At 36.7% G+C, this 19423-nt stretch overlaps 1 long non-coding RNA gene across 50 annotated transcripts; it reads right to left on the reverse strand.

Moving 5' to 3' along the window:
- Positions 1-355: 355 nt before the first annotated feature.
- On the reverse strand, positions 356-15089 carry LOC113355241. 50 transcript variants are annotated; one of them, XR_003362241.1, is made up of 16 exons: positions 12710-15089; positions 12209-12248; positions 12035-12128; positions 6795-11451; positions 5632-6669; positions 4994-5376; positions 4080-4705; positions 3651-3750; positions 2893-3370; positions 2385-2778; positions 2142-2289; positions 1827-2007; positions 1593-1676; positions 1251-1498; positions 999-1137; positions 356-870 (listed from the first exon to the last, which is right to left on the reverse strand). It is a non-coding gene; the product is annotated as an uncharacterized LOC113355241 (long non-coding RNA). The 50 variants fall into 50 exon arrangements; XR_003362243.1 differs by having other exon boundaries at positions 6795-8493; positions 8615-8685; positions 8810-12248; positions 12387-15089; XR_003362252.1 differs by having other exon boundaries at positions 5632-6235; positions 6399-6450; positions 6589-6669; positions 6795-12248; positions 12387-15089.
- Positions 15090-19423: the final 4334 nt, after the last annotated feature.

Genomic DNA, 19423 nt, shown 5'->3' on the forward strand with positions numbered 1-19423 from the left:
TAGGTTTTTTTTTTAATCAAGTTCGATCAACGATGAAGTTTTCCTGGTTTGGGTCAACTTCAAGCGAAGAAAGAGAGCAGAAAAATGCGGAGAAAAATTCTGAAAGTTATCATGGGTTACAAAACAACCCGAATTACCCAAATCATTTTAAAGTAATCTTAACGGCCAATCTATCTCGATCCAACGACCACCAATAGACTGTCAAAACTTGTTAAATTTGGCCGTCAATGGAACGCCCCTCTAATGAGAATAGGCAAGTGAGAGCAGTAAGCAGTTCCATCCACTACGAGGGGAAAATAAGAAAATATTTTCGTAACAAGCATTTTAGTTGAATATAAAAAGATACCTGAACGCATTCCGGAAGAATTACTGCACCAAAAAAATATAACTACACTTCGGGAGTGTAAAGAGTTTCATCAAGGTTATAACCATACTGTGGCAGTAAGAGCTTAACATTTCACCAATAATTCTACCTTCTAATAATATCCCATTTTACTCTGGTTTGAACTAAGTTGTGCATCCAGAGTCAAATGAACAATGATACAAAGTTACGCTGTTTCCATAACCTCTACTCACTTCGAAAGAGGAATGGTTTTGAAGACCATCAAACTGTAGATCGGTTTTCGTCAGAATTGATAGTGATTGTATTCCAATCACTATCATTCAGTTGCTTTTACCAAACAAATTACTACGTGCAAACCGTTTATACATCCATCTCGACGTTCATGGATTCTTATTCCATATTATACACTAACCTGAAAGGTAAATTGATTTCGTGGACAACAGTACTTGATAACAACGAATACCATCTCTAAATATACTTCAGTGACCATGGCCAACTGCTTCTGGAACCACTGGAACAGATTTTGCCTGAAAACCAAACAAGAAATTACTGAAACCATTACTCAACAAATACCAACCAATTTACAGTAATAGGAGCGTTCTGGTCTAAAATTCTAAATGTTACGGCTGGTAAAATGAATGATAGAACCACTCACAAGTTCCCGGAACTTCAGAATGTAAGACATCTCTAAGTATCTTCGAGCCTCACGCCTTTCAAGTTTTGAGACATACTTCCAAAAACCATAAACACCAGCTAGTGTCATTAGTCTTTCTGAATAGATCTTCCAAGTATTCCTACAAAGTCAAATTTGAGGAAATATCAAGGTGATGCAAATCATACAGCATTCTCTTTTGCTCGACCAAGATTTAAGTTTTTATCGAGTCGATCAGGTCTAGGATAACGTTACCTGTAATAAAATCCGCTGAAGCCCCGCAGAGGAGATCTAATCCCAGTGGCTAAGTTCCTTCTTGCAGCACTCAAAAAAATCTGTCATGAGTCCACCGTCCTGATTTAGGGTGATATGGATCACACATGGAAACCCGATTTTTCCATGTTCGATTATCTCAGCAGGAACTCCATGACCAGCAGCAAATGTTGGAAGACCACAAGTATCGCCTCCACAACTGTAAGGCCACATGCTTCGTAGAGAGCAGGCTACATCGATATAACAGAGTTTAGTTAATAGAATATTTCAGAAGTGATAGTAGTAACACGTTTACAGAATCCGAGTCTAGTATTCTTAACATACCACTCTACCAGTCCTGTTATGTTTTTTACTCGATCAATCACCCTGGAAAAGTTAATGGATTTGGACTTGTCGCTCAAGGTACCCCTGGTAACATATTAGAAATTAGAATAACTAGCTGAACTATATTATCAGTGCAGTCCATGTACAACAATTAAAAATAAGCCGCATTTCGCTATGGAAGTCGAAATTAGACAAAATTAATAAACTTGAAACGCAGTTAAAAAAAGAGCTTACATGTGTTTGGTCGATCTGGTCTTGATCACATAACAACTTTTCAATTGAACCATGTAAAAATTAGTCTTTTGTCCTTTCAAAAGTACGGGAAGTATATGGACACATCAATGCCATGAACCACTCTGCATAATCTCGGAAGAGTGGACGTTGTGTGGCTCTCACACTGCCCAACCATATTTTGCTGTTGAAGTTATCACAGACAAAACTACATTAGAATATGAAGAATTTTGATACACAATAATATGCACAATTAAAAAGTTACGAAGCAACTAAAAACTACGAACATTATACGGCAAAACATGTTCTGAGGGATACCTTCCATCGATCTCTCAATATGTACTAGTGTGTAGAGATTATGAAATCTGCATTGCTCATAACAATTGAATCAGCAGTGAACTGGCTGGAAAGTGGTATTTATCCTCAGATCTACTCCAGTATATATCACAGTCGGGGTATTTTGCTTCTGCAAAAGCGTGTGCAATGTCCCACTTCAAAAGAATAACTTGAGGAATTAAGATAAATGTAGATTAATTAAGGACTTGTAAAATAATGTCAAACCTATATGATTCCATTTATAAGATAATGATTGCGACGCAACTAGATTTCCATCACTGAGTTTACAATGATGGAATCTGGAACTCCCAGCGACTCCACAGCTACTTAGAGAAGTTCAGTCGATGTTTCACATCCCACTAAGGAAACCAATCCATCCAACTAAAAAAGAGAACAAGCTCCATCCCGATCCTCCGGTCTTCTGAAATCCAGAGCACAATGTAATACATCAGACATATATATTCAAATTTAGACAAATGAAAAACACACAGCTGTGTACATATCAAAGAAACTAGCCGAAGAAGATAATTTAGATACAAAACCACCCATGGAGCTTCAGCCACAACTAAAACAAGCTCTGCAGCCAATAATAAAATCACAGTAGCTGGAAGCGAGCACCCTGACAGCAAACAAATCATAGGAACGATATCACTTCTTAGTCAAAGTGGAAACATAAGAAGAGTAAAATACACAGTTGCAACCAAAAATTCTTTTCAGAAGCGAAGATATTAACCCCTAAAATCAAAGTTAAAAGTTCAGTCAACGATTCAAATCCCAGTAAGGAAACCAATCCATCCAACTATCACAGAGAACAAGCTCCCTTTCCAAATACTCTGGCTCTCCTGAAATCCAGAGCACAACGTAATACATCAGATATATATTTAAATTTAAATAAATTAAAAACACACACCTGTGTTGTCTATCAAAGAAAATTGCCAAAAAGGATAAACAAGACACAAAACCAATCCATCCAACTATCACAGAGAACAAGCTCCCTTTCCAAATACTCTGGCTCTCCTGAAATCCAGAGCACAACGTAATACATCAGATATATATTTAAATTTAAATAAATTAAAAACACACACCTGTGTTGTCTATCAAAGAAAATTGCCAAAAAGGATAAACAAGACACAAAACCACCCATCGAGCTTCTGCCACAACTAAGACGAGCTCCGCATCCAATCAAATCACCATACATGAAAGCAAGCACCCTGACCGCAAATAAATCATAGGAACAATCACTTGTTCGTCAAGTAGGAAACATAAGAAGAGACAAAAGACAGATTGCAACCAAAAATTCTTTTCGAAACTAAGAAACCAAAATCTGACATGAACCCCTAAAAGCAAAAATAAAAGTTCAGTCGACGTTTCACATCACAGTAAGGAAACCAATCCATCTAACTATCACAGAGGTTGGCTCTCCTGAAATCCAAAGCACCATGCAATACAAAGAAAATAGCCAAAGAAGATAAATAAGCTACAAAAACAAACCACCCATCGAGTTTCTGCCACAACCAAGACAAGCTCCGCAGCCGATAAATTCAGATGTGTTCCACGACCAAATAAACCACAGTAGCTGGAAGCAAGCACCCTGACAGCAAATAAATTATAGGAACAGTCACTTGCTAGTCAAGGAGGAAACATAATAACAAGAGACAAAAGACAGATCGCAAATAAAATCTGACATAAACCCCTAAAAGCGAAGTTTAAAGTTCAGTCGAAGTTTCACATCCCAGTAAGAAACCAATCTATCCAGCTATGACAGAATAAACTCCCTTTCCAAATCCTCTTGGCTTTCCCGAAATCCAGAGCACAACGAAATACATCACATTCATATTCAAATTTATATAAATGAAAAACACACACATGTGTTGTATATCGAAAAAATAGCCGAAGAGGATAAATAAGATAAAAAACAACCCATCCGGCTTCTGCCACAACTAAGAGAACCTCCGCAGCCAAATAAACCCAAGTAGCTGGACTTGAGCACCCTGACAGCAAAAAATAATAGGAACAACCACATGTTGGTCAAGTGGGATACATAAGAAAAGCCAAAAGAGAGATTGCAAACAAAAATTCTTTCTAAAGCAAAGAAATTAAATAAACCCCAGTAGCTGGACTTGAGCACCCTGACAGCAAAAAAATAATAGGAACAATCACTTGTTCGTCAAGTGGGAAACATAAGAAAAGGCAAAAGAGAGATTGCAAACAAAAATTCTTTCTAAAGCAAAGAAATTAAAATCTGGTATAAACCCCTAAAAGCGAAGTTAAAGGTTCAGTCGTCCCAGCAAGGAATCAATCTATCCAACTATGACAGAAAATAAGCTCCCTTTCCATATCCACTTAGCCTTCCTGAAATCCAGAGCACAATGTAATACATCAGATTTATATTCAAATTTAGATTAAATGAAAAACACACACCTGTGTTGTATATCGAAAAAATAGCCGAAGAAGGTAAATAAGATACAAAACCACCCACTGGGCTTCTGCCACAACTAAGACAACATCCGCAGCCAAATACACCCCAGTAGCTGGACTTGAGAACCCTGACGGCAAATAAATAATAGGAACAATCACTTGTTGGTCCAGTGGGGAACATAAGAAAAGGCAAAAGAGAGATTGCAAACAAAAATTCTTTCTAAAGCGACGAAAAAATCTGGTATAAACTCCTAAAAGCGAAGTTAAAAGTTCAGTCGTCCCAGTAAAGAACCAATCTATCTAACTATGACAGAAAATAATCTCCCTATCCGAATCCTCTTAGCCTTCTTGAAATCCAGAGCACAACGTAATACATCAGATTTATATTCAAATTTAGATAAATTTGAAACACACACCTGTGTTGTATATCTAAAAGAATAGCCAAGGTAAATAAGACAACCTCCATAGCCACTCAAATCACATACGCTCCTCGACTTAATAAATCACAGTAACTGGAAGCAAGCACCCTGACAGCAAATTTGGATAAATACATCGAAAAAATAGCCGAGAAAGACGAATAAGATACAAAACCTCCCATCGGGCTTCTGCCACAACTAAGACAACCTCGACTTAATAAATCACAGTAACTGGAAGCAAGCACCCTGACAGCAAATTTGGATAAATACATCGAAAAAATAGCCGAGAACGACAAATAAGATACAAAACCTCCCATCGGGCTTCTGCCACAACTAAGACAACCTCCGCAGCCAAATACACCTCAGTAGCTGGATTTGAGAACCTTGACAGCAGAAAAATAATAGGAACAATCACTTGTTGGTCAAGTGAGAAACATAAGAAAAGGCAAAAGAGAGATTGCAAACAAAAATTCATTCTAAAGCAAAGAAATTAAAATCTGGTATAAACCCCTAAAAGCAAAGTCAACTATGACAGAAAATAAACTCCCTTTACAAATCCTCTTGGCTTTCCTGAAATCCAGAGCACAATGTAATACATCAGATTTATATTCAAATTTAGATAAATAAAATACACACACCTGTGCTGTATATCGAAAAAATAGCCGAAGAAGGTAAATAAGATACCAAACCACCCATCGGGCTTCTGCCACAACTAAGACAACCTCCGCAGCCAATCAAATCACATACGTTCCTCGACTCAATAAACCGCAGTAACTGGAAGCAAGCACCCTGACAGCAAATAAACCATAGGAACAATCACTTGTTGGTCAAGTGGGTAACATAAGAGGAGACAAAAAACAGATTGCAACCAAAAGTTCTTTTCGAAACTAAGAAACTAAAATCTGACATGAACCCCGAACTTCTAAGTTAAAAGTTCAGTCGACGTTTCACATCCCAGTAGGGAAACCAATCCATCCAATCCAACTATAACAGAGAATAAGCTCCCTTTCCAAATCCTCTTGGCTCTCCTGAAAAAATCCAAAGCACAATGCACTACATCAGAATTATATTCAAAATCAGATAAATGAAAAACACACCTGTGTTGTACATCAAAAAACAGCCGAAGAAGATAAATAAGATACAGAACCACCCATCGGGCTTCTGCGACAACTAAGACAAGCTCCGCAGCCAATAAATTTAGACAAGTTCCTCGACCAAATAAACCACGGTGGAAGCAAGCACCTGACAGCAAATAAATAACAGGAACAATCACTTGCTAGTCAAGGAGGAAACATAAAGAAAAACAAGAGGGATTTCTGAAGTGAAGAAATTAAAATCTGATATAAACCCCTAAAACAGAAGTTAAAAGTTCGGTCGACGTTTAACATCCAAGTTAGGAAACCACTTTATTTAACTATGACAGAGAATAAGCTCCCTTTCCAAATCCACTGGCTCCCCTGAAGTCCAAAGCACAACATAATACATCAGATTTAAATAAAATTTAGATAAATATGAAAAACACACTTGTGTTGCATATCGAAGAAAATAGCCGAAGAAAATAAAAAACAAAACAAAACCACCCATCGAGTTTCAACCACAACTAAGACAAGCTCCGCAGCCAGTCAAATCAGATACGTTCCTCGAACAAATAAATCACAATAGCAGGAAGCAAGCACCTAGACAGCAAATAAACCATAGGACCAATCACTTGTTCATCAAGGAGGAAACATAAGAAGAGACAAAAGACGGATTGCATCCAAAAATTCTTTTCGAAACGAAGAAACTAAAATCTGATATTAACCCCTAAAAGCGAAGTCGAATGTTCAGTCGATGTTTCACATCCTAGTAAGGAAATCAATCCATCCAACTATGACAGAATAAGCTTCATTTCTGAATCCTCTGGCTCTCCTGAAAACCAGAGCACAACGTAATGCATCAGATTTTTAAATTTAAATAAATTAAAAACACACACCTGCGTTGTATATTGAAAAAAATAGCCAAAGAAGATGAACAAGATACAAAACCACCCAACGAGCTTCCCCCACAACGAGCCTCGACCAAATCAAATCACAGTAGCAGGAAGCTAGCACCCTGACAGCAAATAAATTATAGGAACAATCACTTGTTGGTCAAGTAGGAAACATAAGAAGAGACAAAACACAGATTGCAACCAAACATTCTTTCTGAGCAAAGAAACTAAAATCTGATATAAACCCCTAAAACTGAAGCTGAACGTTCAGTGAACGTTTCACATCCAAGTTAGGAAACCAATCTAACTATGACATAAAATAAGCTCCCTTTCCGAATCCTCTGGCTCTCCTGAAATCCAAAGCACATCAGATTTAATTCAAATTTGGATAAATGAAAAACACGCCTGTGTTGTATATCGAAGAAAATAGCCGAAGAAAATAAAAAAGGTACAAGACCACCCATCGAGTTTCAGCCACAACAATGACAAGCTCCGCAGCTAATCAAATCAGATACGTTCCTCGACAAAATAAATCACAGTTGCAGCAAGCACCCTGCCAGCAAATAAACCATAGAAACAAACACATGGTGGTCAAGGTCACGGTGGAAACATAAGAAGAGTCGATACACATTTGCAACCAAAAAATGTTTTCTAAGCAAAGATAAAAGTTCAGTCAACGATTCAAATCCCAGTAAGGAAACCGATCCATCCAACTATCACAGAGAACAAGCTCCCTTTCCAAATACTCTGGCTCTCCTGAAATCCAGAGCGCAACGTAATACATCAGATATATATTTAAATTTAAATAAATTAAAAACACACACCTGTGTTGTCTATCAAAGAAAATTGCCAAAAAAGATAAACAAGACACGAAACCACCCATCGAGCTTCTGCCACAACTAAGACGAGCTCCGCATCCATTCAAATCACCATACGTGAAAGCAAGCACCCTGACCGCAAATAAATCATAGGAACAATCACTTGTTCGTCAAGTAGGAAACATAAGAAGAGACAAAAGACAGATTGCAACCAAAAATTCTTTTCGAAACTAAGAAACTAAAATCTGACATGAACCCCTAAAAGCAAAATTAAAAGTTCAGTCGATGTTTTCACATCACAGTAAGGAAATCAATCCATCTAACTATGACAGAGGTTGGCTCTCCTGAAATCCAAAGCACAATGCAATTCAAAGAAAATAGCCGAAGAAGATAAATAAGATACAAAAACCACCCATCGGGTTTCTGCCACAACTAAGACAAGCTCCGCAGCCAATAAATTCAGATGCGTTCAACGACCAAATAAATCACAGTAGCTGGAAGCAAGCACCCTGACAGCAAATAAATTATAGGAACAGTCACTTGCTAGTCAAGGAGGAAACATAAGAAGAGAAAAGACAGATCGCAAATAAAATCTGTCATAAACCCCTAAAAGCAAAGTTAAAAGTTCAGTCGAAGTTTCACATCCCAGTAAGAAACCAATCTATCCAGCTATGACAGAGAATAAACTCCTTTTCCAAATCCTCTTGGCTTTCCTGAAATCCAGAGCACAATGGAATACATCAGATTTATATTCAAATTTATATAAACGAAAAACACACACCAGTGTTGTATATCGAAAAATAGCCGAAGAGGATAAATAAGATACAAAACAACCCATCCGGCTTCTGCCACAACTAAGAGAACCTCCGCAGCCAAATAAACCCAAGTAGCTGGACTTGAGCACCCTAACAGCAAAAAAATAATAGGAACAACCACATGTCGGTCAAGTGGGATACATAAGAAAAGGCAAAAGAGAGATTGCAAACAAAAATTCTTTCTAAAGCAAAGAAATTAAAATCTGGTATAAACCCCTAAAAGCGAAGTTAAAGGTTCAGTCGTCCCAGCAAGGAATCAATCTATCCAACTATGACAGAAAATAAGCTCCCTTTCCATATCCACTTAGCCTTCCTGAAATCCAGAGCACAATGTAATACATCAGATTTATATTCAAATTTAGATAAATGAAAAACACACACCTGTGTTGTATATCGAAAAATAGCAGAAGAAGGTAAATAAGATACAAAACCGCCCATTGGGCTTCTGCCACAACTAAGACAACATCCGCAGCCAAATACACCCCAGTAGCTGGACTTGAGAACCCTGACAGCAAATAAATAATAGGAACAATCACTTGCTGGTCGGTCCAGTGGGAAACATAAGATAAGGCAAAAGAGAGATTGCAAACAAAAATTCTTTCTAAAGCAAAGAAAAAATCTGGTATAAACTACTAAAAGCGAAGTTAAAAGTTCAGTCGTCCCAGTAAGGAACCAATCTATCCAACTATGACAGAAAATAAGCCCCCTTCCCAAATCCTCTTAGCCTTCCTGAAATCCAGAGCACAACGTAATACATCAGATTTATATTCAAATTTAGATAAATGAAAAACACACACCTGTGCTGTAGATCGAAAAAATAGCCGAAGAAGGTAAATAAGATACAAAACCACCCATCGGGCTTCTGCCACAACTAAGACAACCTCCGTAGCCAATCAAATCACATACGTTCCTCAACTTAATAAATCGCAGTAACTGGAAGCAAGCACCCTGACAGCAAATAAACCATAGGAACAATCACTTGTCGGTCAAGTGGGTAACATAAGAAGAGACAAAAGACAGATTGCAACCAAAAGTTCTTTTCGAAACTAAGAAACTAAAATCTGACATGAACGCCCAAAAAGCCAAGTTCAGTCGACATTTCACATCACAGTAAGGAAACCAGTCCATCCAACTATAACAGAGGTTGGCTCTCCTGAAATCCAATGCACGAAGCAATACATCAGATTTATATTCAGATTTAAATAAAAGAAAGACACGTCTGGTTGTATATCGAGGAAAATATAAATAAGATACAAAACCACCCATCGGGCTTCTGCCACAACTAATACAAGTTCCGGAACCAATCAAATCACATACGTTCCTCGACTTAATAAATCACAGTAACTGGAAGCAACCACCCTGACAGCAAATAAACCATAGGAACAATCACTTGTTGGTCAAGTGGGTAACATAAGAAGAGACAAAAGACAGATTGTAACCAAAAGTTCTTTTCGAAACTAAGAAACTAAAATCTGACATGAACGCCCAAAAAGCCAAGTTCAGTCGACATTTCACATCACAGTAAGGAAACCAGTCCATCCAACTATAACAGAGGTTGGCTCTCCTGAAATCCAACGCACGAAGCAATACATCAGATTTATATTCAGATTTGAATAAAAGAAAGACACGTCTGGTTGTATATCGAGGAAAATAGCCAAAGAAGATAATTAAGATACAAAATCACCCATCTGCCTCTGCCACAACTAAGACAACCTCCGTAGCCAATCAAATCACATACGTTCCTCGACTTAATAAATCGCAGTAACTGGAAGCAAGCACCCTGACAGCAAATAAACCATAGGAGCAATCACTTGTTGGTCAAGTGGGTAACATAGGAAGAGACAAAAGACAGATTGCAACCAAAAGTTCTTTTCGAAACTAAGAAATTAAAATCTGACATGAACCCCAAAAAGCAAAGTTCAGCCAACGTTTCACATCACAGTAAGGGAACCAGTCCATCCAACTATAACAGAGGTTGGCTCTCCTGAAATCCAACGCACAAAGCAATACATCAGATTTATATTCAAATTCAGATAAATGAAAAACACACACCTGTGTTGTATATCGAAAAAATAGCCGAAGAAGGTAAATAAGATACAAAACCACCCATCTGCTTCTGCCACAACTAAGACAACCTCCGTAGCCAATCAAATCACATACGTTCCTCGACTTAATAAATCGCAGTAACTGGAAGCAAGCACCCTGACAGCAAATAAACCATAGGAGCAATCACTTGTTGGTCAAGTGGGTAACATAAGATAAGACAAAAAACAGATTGCAACCAAAAGTTCTTTTCGAAACTAAGAAACTAAAATCTGACATGAACCCCGAAAAGCAAAGTTCAGTCGACGTTTCACATTACAGTAAGGAAACCAGTCCATCCAACTATAACAGAGGTTGGCTCTCCTGAAATCCAACGCACAAAGCAATACATCATATTTATATTCAAATTTAAATAAATGAAAGACACGTCTGGTTGTATATCGAGGAAAATAGCCGAAGAAGATGAATAAGATATGAAACCACCCATCGGGCTTCTGCCACAACTAAGACAAGCTCCCGCAGCCAATAAATTTAGATACGTTCCACGACCAAATAAATCACAGTAGCTGGAAGCAAGCACCCTGAAAGCAAATAAATTATAGGAACAGTCACTTTCTAGTCAAAAGACGAATCGCAACCAAAAATTTTTCTGAAGGCAAGAAATTAAAATCTGACATAAACCCCTAAAAGCGAAGTTAAAAGTTCAGTCGACGTTTCACATCACAGTATGAAGCCAGCATTAAGAGTGAAGACAAGACTATTCTTCGTAAGCTACTATATCGCCCAACAATATCCTTTGCCGCTCAATTGTGCCTACACACATACATTTACGAATAATGACCACATTGAATCAACCAGAACAACTTCAGCTCCTTGAAATAATTTCTTCTTCAGATATGCACAACAATGAAGATGGCAAAGGAACACAAAAAAATTAACAAGAGCGGTAAAACCCTAAAAACCTGAATTCACATCAATCCTTGAACCAACACCTTCCATGGTGGCTGGATCATCACATTACCATCTTGTCTCAGAAGGTATCAAAAAAATAATTTCTTCTTCAGATATGCACAACAATGAAGATGGCAAAGGAACACAAAAAAATTAACAAGAGCGGTAAAACCCTAAAAACCTGAATTCACATCAATCCTTGAACCAACACCTTCCATGGTGGCTGGATCATCACATTACCATCTTGTCTCAGAAGGTATCAACAACCCTACTAAATAGACAAAATCGAATAACCCAACTGAACCATATAGAGCTTCAATTTTTCATATAATTCAGATCTTCTTACTACTACTACACCATATGAAATAGCTACTCCAGAAACAAAGTAGAGCAGTAAGTATCTTCAGCAAACACTGATTCAGAAGGCTAAGAAAAGGTTCCTTACATAAATCCTTCCATCCTTTGACATTGAGAGATCTTCCTTATGATCTACTACCAAATAAATAAGAACAAGGCAATTTCATCCTCAAAGTTTGCACCTAGTATACAACAGACGTACAAACATAAAAAGATAACTATATAAACAACTACAGAAAAATAAGCCAAAACTCAACAAAACCTTTATCCACACACGGTAGCATAAGAAATCAGCATTTGTCCTGCAAAAGAATAATCCATAAACAACAACATAAGCAAGAAAACAATAGTTTCGAGAACACAAAATAAACAATAAAGAGATGTGATTACAAAAAAGAACAATCCCATTATTGAACTACCAGCTTAACATGAAAGCTCACATTACAAATTACAGGAACTCGTGGGAAATTCATAAATATTTCCCCAATTGCTATCAATACACGAACCTAGACAAGACATCAACTAATCAAACTACAGAAGACATCAAAAAGTTAATTAAATTAGCATGAAGAAAACACTCCTTAGATGGATCTTTCCACATTGAACTCTCCCCTTCCAGTAACCCCCTGATGGATGCGAACAAACATGCACAAGCGCCATGGAGTTCAGATTCTAGTAGAATCAGAGTTATATGCTCTAGCATATTTACAACACTAAAGAAGAAACATGAAAAAGAGCACAATTCCATGAATAGGGCCAAAACCTGAATCCGCTTCAGCTCTTGAACCACCACCTACTTTATAGCCGTGAAAAGCCAACCGGTTCATCAATTGCACCCCTGCTAAACAGAGAAATAAACTTTTACCCCTGTTGAAACCAGATAAGATTTGGTCAAAGAAATCTATTCAATAACCAAATAACTACTCAACACATCACAATATGAAGCCAGCGCCAGCATTAAGAGTTGAGTCGGAAGCAACCATATTGCCCAAAAATATCCCTCGCCTCTCAATTTACACCCAAACATTAAAGAACATTGAATCATCCAGAACTTCAGCTCCTAGGAATAATTTCTTCTTCAGGTATGCACAACAATGAAAAGGGCAAAGAAACACAGAAAAAATTAACTAGAGCTATAGAGCCCTAAAAACCTGAATTTGCATCAATCCTTGAAGGCGGCCGGGATCATCACACTATCTCATCAACAATCCTACTAAACAGACAAAATTGGAAGTGGAGGATAATAACCCAACTGAACCATAAAAAGCTTCAATTTTTCATATTAGATCTTCATACTTCTCATATTCCACCATATGAATAGCTACTCCAAAAACAAAGTAGAGCAGTATGTATCCTCACCAAACCCTACCTCCAAAAGGCTAAGAAAAGACTCCTCTTACATAAATCCCTTCACATTGAGAGATCTTCCTTCGGATCTACTACCAAATCAATAAGAACAATCTTTGCCCTAAAACCTGAATCAACACCAATTCCCACCACATCCTACTGAGCTTAGGAAACATCGTATCCTTTAATAAAGTCAATCTAATAACAATCATACACACAAGATCATGGAATTAAATTCATTGCAGAATCGCAGTTATTTACCCACAACATATTTTGATCCACATCACCTCCTCCTAAACACACAAGGCAGATGTGGTCTGCAAGAATCAAAGATGATGCTTATAAATACCAGTCAATTTAACAGTCACAGTGAACACCCTTATCAATGGAATAATAGAAAAACTTGCATTAGCAAGAGCAGACATGGACTAAATGACCAAAAATATAGACAACTGCAAAAAAATAAACCAAAACTCAACGTAACCTTAATCCACATACAGTAAGATAAGAAATCAACATTGTCCTGCAAAAGAAAAATTCACAAACAGCAACATAAGCAAGAAAAGAATAGTTTAGAAAAACCAGAACAAACAAATTAAACAATAAATAGACATGATTACACACAAAAAATGAATCGCATTGAACTACCAGCTCATGAAAGCTCACATTTACAAATTACATGAACTCAGGGAAATTCATAAATATTTCCCCTGTTCAACAATTGTCGTCAAACACATTGAACAATAAATTATAAACAATATAAGACAGAGACATCATAAAGTTGATTAAATCAGCATGTACAACATCAACTTAAGAGAGCAAAATAAGGAACTTATTCTTGGAATGCAGCTGGTGTAGTCCACTAAGGTCCTCCGCTGTTTAATTGTGTCTACGCAAAATTGCAAAATTGAAGAATGATAATCCCATTGAGTCGTAAGAAAAAAAACATGAGTTCTTCAATTTACTTAAATCTTCTCAAAAGAAAAAAAAAAGTGCACAGCAGTCAGTATCTTCACCAAACCTCGCCTCCAGAAGGCTATGAAACTCCTTAAATAAATCCCTTCAATAGAGATCTTCCCTTGGTTCTACTACCAAAGAAATTTTCATCATCAAAATCTGCAGCTAAACAATAGCATATGTACAATGAAACATAAAAAGATAACCATCTTTGACCAAAAACCTGAACCCGCCACCACCTTAACTTCACACATCCTTCTTATGTGTTGATGAAGTCGATCTAATATCAATCACACAAACAATTTCATGGAATTTAGATCATTGAATAACCAGAATATATGCTCCAACATATTTACAATTGTGAAAGAAGAAAACCCAGAATCCGCTTCAAATTTTGATCCACGATCATCACCTCCTTCTACCTATTAAAGACATAGAATAGAAAGTGAAGTTGTCTAAAAATCCAACAACAATCTTCCATCTACAATCAGAAGACCAGGATAAATCAACTCATCTTTTAATATTCCCTTATGGATTCCTGGTAAAGAAAACTTCACCTGAAACCCTAGATCTAGATCGTAAGAAACCTCTCCATACTCATCTCAAAGGATGAGAGAATAACATTAAATCTGGATCATCGAAGAATCACAGTTACAGGAGAAAAGGAAACATAAAAAGATAACAAATTCATAATAACAGATCCAAAACCTGAATCCGCTTCAATTGTTATACACGATCATCACCTCCTCCTACAGCGTCTTCTTGATCCAACAACCATTCTAGATCACCAACAGACCTTTCCGCCTCCTTCTGGAGAAGATGGAAACTAAAGCGAAAAATAAAAATAACTTGGGAACAAGACAGACTAGGGCTTGTTTATATAGGAGTTTCTATATGATCTAATGGTTAAGATTAAGCGGTTCTATGGAGATCTTACGGTAAATAGAAGGTTTCCTACTTTCCTTTTTCTAGAACAACTCGTTTTTGGTAGGTCTCCGCAATTCACGCGTGAGTTTCCTGAAAGATGACTTGGTAATTGTTGTTGGGCCTGCTGTCCGGGTGGAGCGTTTCCTGAAGAACGGTTTCTTGGGACCATGATTATTTTGGGGACCATGGTTTTATTTTGGGTAAAGACATTAGAAATAAATCTAGGTCACCCCTTATCTAGATATTTATATTAATACCTAAATTACCCTCTTGATTAATTTTTGGTAATGATTAGTTAGTTAATGTTAATAATAGTTAGCGTAGTGATTAGTAAAATGATTAAGTTAAAGATAATTAATGAGATTAAAAAATCAGATGGCTTTTTTTTTAAAAGAAGCAGAATTATTGAGAGAGTAAAGTTGGAGAAGATGAAGAAGGAAACATGAAAAACAAAGGATTTTACCAACCACAACCGAAGGAAGAGTATTTGGGTACCCAGGTATGTTTCAAACTTAGATAATGTTGGTTGAATTGCTCCAAATTTTCAAAAAACTGTAAATTTTTAGGGTAGATTTGGGCTTGTTCGGTTACCTTATGTGAAGAACAGGTTACCGAACTCATCTGAAAGTGTAGTTCGGTTACCTTTTCCATATACGCAGGTTACCGAACTCGTTCTTTAATGGAGGTTTTTAGTTGTTCGGTTACCTTTTCCATACACGCAGGTTACCGAACTTTGTTTATAGGACTTACAAAGTAATGTTCGGTTGGTTCGCAAACTTTAACCCAACAACATATCTAACCAAACTCCACATGTATGCAATTAGTGAAGAGTTCGGTTTGTCTAGATTTTTTCCGAACAAACCGAACATAGTGGAACAAGTTCGGTTAAATTGAAACTCAACATAGTAGGAAAAATAACACAGTTCGATTAGATTGGAAAAAAAAATTCTTTTTGGAATATAAGTAGAGTTCGGTTACTAGATAGTTTTATAAATTTTTGCGAACCAACCGAACAAGGTAGGTAAAGTTCGGTTATATCATAACTCAACATAGTAGGAAAAATAACACAGTTCGGTTACATTTTTTTTTTGTATTATGGTAGAGTTCGGTTACTAACTAGTTTTAGAATTTTTTGCGAACCAACCGAACTCGGAGTTCGGTTATGAAAAATTAAATTTGTGATAACCGAAGTGTTCTTCGTGTTCTTGGTTTCAGAATGTTCGGTTACAAAACTAGTTTTTTTTTAATTATTCCTAACCGAACATGCCACTTTAACATCCATTTAAACCACATTTTGATGATTTCTACTCAATTTTCCTATCCAAAAACGAATTAAAAAGATTGATGGGTTTTTCAATCGAACGAGAAACGTCAAGGAAAGAGAGAAGAAGAAGAAGAGAATAAACTTTTTTTCCAAAACTACAAATTTTTGATTGTTCTTTTGATTTTGATTTTGGTTAATAAATTCATTTAGATTAGATGTATATGATTAGATTTATATAATTATTAAGTTAGTTTTAATTTAAATTAAAGTAAAGGGTAAATGGGTATTTACTTAACTTTGGGACACCCCTTATAAGTATAGGGAGGTTGGCCTAATAAGACCATGGTCCCCCCAAAAAATCATGGTCCCTAAAAAATCGTTTTTCCTGAAAGATGACTTCTATTTTATACGCGTAATTGTTGTTGCGCCTGCTGCACAGCCTGCACCGGTGGAGCTTGTTAGTTGGTGGAGCTTGGTCCATCGACATTAACTGTTTCACACCGAACTAAAAAAAAATGGAAGCATTAACTAAATAAATAATATTATTAAATTAGTTGGAAGCCTGACAAGCTAAACTCCAACAGCACAATATTAAGCGAATATGGGAACTGATCATATCGTAAGGAGGCAAGCGAACTCTACCTTCCATGTCAAATTCTGCAATATTGCGTCATCCAAAACTTGAACCTGGGACCTCCAGCAGCGCATCAAATCTTTGGGGAACGGGGATAACCAGCTGAACTAGCTACCCGTTATCCTACAAATGAACGAAAATCATCGGATTACAGTATATCCTAAAAACCCAATCGAAAATTGTTGGTTTAGACCGGTTAATATGAGCCTGTAAATTAGTTTAATATCAACACTTAGATAATTAGTAATAACATTAACTAATATGTTTTCTTTAAATTTCAATTCTCCTTTTCGCAAAAAAAACATATTATAAAACCTTTCGTTGACTCAAAGGAAATATAAGGGTTTTTTAGTTAGAGAATGAACTCTCTTAATTCATAAAATTATAAAACCTGTTGATGATGCGCACAATTTGAATGTGCCAAATAAGCTGCAACAGCAGCAGAAAAGCATGCCACATTCACCATAAAAGACATGATAAATTAAAATATCACTTTTAACAAGGCCGTGTTGAGATGGTAATGCCCCGAGGTCTATCTGCAAAATGATGCCCCTAGGAGATATATATAAGGTTACTATTAGATTATATTTTTTTTCTAATACCGTTAATAAATTAGGCGACTGTTTGTTCTGCAAATCATGGTTATAAATGCATCAAAATGAAAAGATGAATCCAAAAACCAAATTGAACTTAGTGAGTATGTGTAGAAGTTCTCCAGATCATGGTTATAAATGCAACAAAATGAAAAGATTAATCTAAAAAATAAATTGAACTTAGTGAGTATGTGTAGAAATTTCCCTTCGAGCATCTTTCAAAGTAAAGCCTCTAATAGTAGTGTTAGAGCGCTGCTCGGTCGAACTCGCGTGCGTTGCCATCTCAAGCATGTTTGTCAATGTTAGTAATCAATACTATAAGTCTTGATTTCTAGTCTACTTATAGATGTCTCGGACTAGGACATAGATTGTGTAGTTGAGCCTTAGACTTCACGGCGTTCATCATTTGAAGACGAAGAACTACTAAGGAGAGCTTGTGGAACTTCATTGACAAAAGGTATGTGGAGACTGAAACTCATCTATCACTTGGAAAGTCTATTTCTACTATATCTCCTATATTGAGACATAAGTCGTGTTACGATATAGTTTTCTATTATACACATTTGAGATTTCGAGCTGAGTTTAACTCGCTTACATATTTCTCGGAATATGTGTTGGCAAAGCTTTCGCTTCGACCAAGTTCATCTTATATTATTGATGCAAGTCAAAAGATGATCATGTGAAAATTGTCGAGTAACATCTTACATGGTTTGTGTGATACAATCATTTAGTGTAAACTTGGAATGTTTCGTTATGATTATTTCAATAACTTGAAAATTGCTTTGATGATAATAGTGTGAGAAAAAACGGTTATTTTCATCCTCTAAGAAAGTTCCGATGATTGAAATAAGAGTTTAGAACACTTAACCATTATTGGATATGTCATGTTGTGTACTCTTGCACATATGTAATCCATGTCCGAGAACCATAGTATGCGTACCCGTACACGTACCTATTGACTTGAGAAATCCGGGAACCGAAGTATGCGTACCCGTTCGCGTACTGGCGTAAGGTTCATGTCCGAATATTTCTGCTGGATTTGGAAGTTTACGTACCCGTTTGCGTACTGTCGAAACCCAATTTTGGTATGGGTATTTCAAGTATGCGTACCCGTTTGCATACCTGAAGGTTAAAGTTCTAAAATAGGTTATGTTCATGAACTTAAACATTTATAAAATAAGGAATGCAATCTTTGCAAACTGTGGCTATAATGTTCATGAATTGATTTGAGTGAATCAAACCAATTGTACTTCAATTGTGTTCTTGTATAATTATATGAGAATATAGAAATTGAACAACTCTTTAACTAGTTTCATTTGAGTCATTTGAACTATTTATGGTTAAGATGAACAAGGTTGATATGAGAGTAATCATATGGCTAACTTCGGTTTACTATTGTTGAACCAACATGGTGTACACGTTTAGGTACGGTTTCATAAACCTAAATGAGGGTACATTTCATTTGTGTGTAACAAGATAAGTTCGATCTAACGATTGAAAGATATTAGCTTGGTTGAATCAGGTTTTTCATCTAATGGTGAATATTGAATGCTTTGTTACCAAGATAACTTGGATTGCAAACCCTAATTTGAAAACCATATAAAGGAGAACTCTAGCAACTGGGAAACCTAATCCCCACACTTCTGTGTGTTACTGTTGCATAACTAGAGTCGATTCTCCTTTAACCTTAGGTTTCTCTCGAGACCCTGTAGGTTAACGACTTGAAGACTTCATTGGGATTGTGAAGCCAGACTC

Source organism: Papaver somniferum, chromosome 3 (assembly GCF_003573695.1).
Source record: "Papaver somniferum cultivar HN1 chromosome 3, ASM357369v1, whole genome shotgun sequence".
Lineage (NCBI taxonomy): Eukaryota > Viridiplantae > Streptophyta > Magnoliopsida > Ranunculales > Papaveraceae > Papaver > Papaver somniferum.